The sequence below is a fragment of the Egretta garzetta genome, unplaced genomic scaffold, assembly GCF_000687185.1.
Source record: "Egretta garzetta isolate BGI_Z169 unplaced genomic scaffold, ASM68718v1 scaffold481, whole genome shotgun sequence".
Taxonomy (NCBI): domain Eukaryota; kingdom Metazoa; phylum Chordata; class Aves; order Pelecaniformes; family Ardeidae; genus Egretta; species Egretta garzetta.
In genome coordinates, this window is record NW_009258681.1 from 653,810 (window position 1) to 656,736 (window position 2,927).

A 2,927-nucleotide genomic window follows, 5' to 3' on the forward strand; every position below is an offset into this window, starting at 1 on the left:
GCTCACTCTGGCTGGTTGGGCCGTGTCATCCTCCCCGTCCCCAACCCCATGCTCTGTGAGCTGCCAGCCCCCCGCCTGCAGCCCGCGCTGCCCCCCAGCTGTGCCAGCCCTGCAGACCCCCCGTCTCCCCTCAATTTGAGGCAAGAAAGCGCTCCCGGCTGCGGGAGCTCCCTGGAGGTGGCTTCGGCCACGGGCAGTGGTGCTCGCCTGGTTGCCTCATCGCTGGCCCAAGTCCAGCCTCAAACTCCCATCTCCCAACTTGCTCTCCCTTTTCAGCTGAAGCTCCCTCTGAGTTATCATTTTAATTCTGTACCTCTTCAGCAGTGCAGAAAATTGGCACTTAATTCGCCCTGCGAGGCTGCGTGGTGGCAGCTTAATTGCAGACCCTCATCGCGTCCCCCTGGCCCCATCTCGGTCAGCGAGCTCGGCCTTGTGCCACATTAATTTCCCCGTCCACCCTTTGTTTATCTTGCCCTTCTCAGGGACGCTGCTTGTGCTCGGCTCCAGGCGAGAGTCCTGGAGAAAAACCTGCTGCTGCGGGGCAGGGGCCCCTCCTGGAAGCTGTGGGGGTCCCTCCTGCCCCCGCCGTCGGAGTCACCTGCTTTCCTGCAGCTCCCCGCCTTCCTCGGCCGCGCGGCACGTTGAGCCAGCCCCAGGACATTTCAGCGTCCCACCTTTGGTGCCGTGGCTTGCAGCACGATGTTGCAACCCTGGGAGCTTCCCCAAGCCTTGAAAAATCAGTGGGAAACCTGAGCCTCCGGTTGCAGCCCCGACTTTCCCCGTTGCTTTCCAAGAGCTGGTCCCAAGCGTTTGGCCCCGCAGGCGCTGGGAGGATCGCAGAGCGCGTCGGTCAGAACCAGAGCGGTGAGGATCAAGTGGCGCGCTGACCAGAGAGCTCGTAATAAAACCGGGTTTATAGCAATCGCCCAAACGTAGCCTCAGCTTAGCTCCAGTTCCCTTGTGGCATCGTTTGGGCCAGGGATTGCTGCGTGCGTCCCTGAAATAATTGGTATTCAGAGCACAATAAAACTCCACGGGTGCTTTGCCATCCAGGCAGGACTGCGTTATGGCAGAAGGGAATAGGATTTTCCAGGTGAACGAAGGAAATGCCTGTAGCTCTTTTTCTGGGACATTTCCGAACACAGCGGAAGCAGCGAGCTGCCCGTGGGCTCCTGCGCTGAGCGGCGGCAGCGGGAGCAGGCCACTGCCACCAAGGCTGTCCCAGCGGATCCCCCCGGAGCGCGGCGGGATGGGCTGGGATGCAGGTTGCCAGGGCAGGGCTAGGGGCAGCACCCTGGGCACGGTGCATCCTGGATGCTCCGTGTCGGGGGGCGGCTTTCATCCTGCTTCCATACACGGCCACCCCATTTGCGTTGGACCATGGAGCAACAACACGTGGAGTACAACGAGTTAATATCTCCTGCTCTGGAGTTCGTACCCAGGCCGCAAACCCGGCCAGCTGGGAGCACGCTGGGACCAGGCTCAGGCACAAAGAACAGCGGGAAGGCACGGAGAGGGGCGGCCGGAGCGGCGGGATCCAGCCCTCGGGGACAGCGCTGCATCTGGGGCTGCTCAAAGCCCTCTGATGCTCCACCTCGAGAGGATCACAGCTTCCAGACCCTCCTTTTAACTCTGCGCCTCGTCCCCACGCTCCCCTTCGCGGCGTTGCCGGGCGGGGGGGTTCTGCGTGCCAGACGGGCTGCGGGAGGAGGGGCTGCAGGCACCCGACAAGTCCGAAGGCACCAGCCACAGCTTGGCGCTGCCAGCTCCAGAAACGCCTTTCGGGTGCCCCGTGGGGCCAGGGTCCAACGAGCTGCGCCTCGGTGCGGCTTCGTCGCCGCGTTCCCTCCCGTGCGGCGGGGAGCGGAGCGGGGAGGGCAGGGGCACGGGCTGTGGGAGGCTGTGGGAGCCAGCTCACTGCTTCAAAGCTGGCTCCTTTGGGGGGCGATGTGGGAAGATCATGCAAGCAGAGCCCTGCCCCTGCCCAGCAAGAAGAAGGTGCGCGAACAGAGCCCGCCAAAAGGAAAGCGTGCAAAATGTGTGTGCAGGTGCTGGGCTGTGCTCTGTAACAAAGGCTGCAGTCTCAGACTGCGGGGGGACCTCGTGGGAGACCATCAGAGACGCCGGAGGAAGTGCTGCGACCTCGTGAAGAGCCCACCAAAGATTCCGTGTGCGATCAACAAAGCACGGACCCCCGGGCCACCGCGGATGCATGGTGGTGACTGTCTGCTCTCTTCTATCCGGACCTCTCGCTTAATTTCTTATCTTTGCTTCCTTCCTTTCCTATCGCTGCTTTCTCTCTTTCCCCCGAGCGATTAATAAACGGGTGGGCTTAGGACATCTGACCTCGTTTGTGTCTTAATCTCGCTCGAAGGGATCGAACCTGAAATGAGAGGTTGGTCCAGCTGCCCCCAGCCTCCCAGACCCGTCTGAGGTCAGCTAGAAAGCAAGGGGGCCTTCCTCTCATCCAAATAGAATTGGATCCTAACGCTTGCTCGCGCGCTTCGGAGCTGCCAGCTTCGGTCCCGGAACGACCAATCCTCCCGGGGGCTTTATGGCCGGAGCCACACGCGCCCAGAAGGAAGAACACAGCAGCAGGGCTTGGACAAACTCCCTTCTGCCCAACTTCCCTCCGACTCCCGCGCCCGTGCTCACCTCCGCTGCGCAAACAAGGACGCGCCCAAGCCGCGAGCGCCCACGCGTCCAGCAGCTGCCGGGTCTGCGGCGAGCTGGGGAGAGCCGGTGCCTGCGGAGGGGGGAAGGGGAAAAGCTTCCCTCGGAGCCGGAGGTAGGGAAGGCCAAAGGGTTTGTTTTCCATCCCCAGACCGCAGCGATGCGGTGAGTGGAGCCCAGCCAAGAAACCCCCCCCAAACCCACAGCTCCTGAGCTGCTCTGGGCAAACGCCGCCACCAAAGGGACCTCTGTCC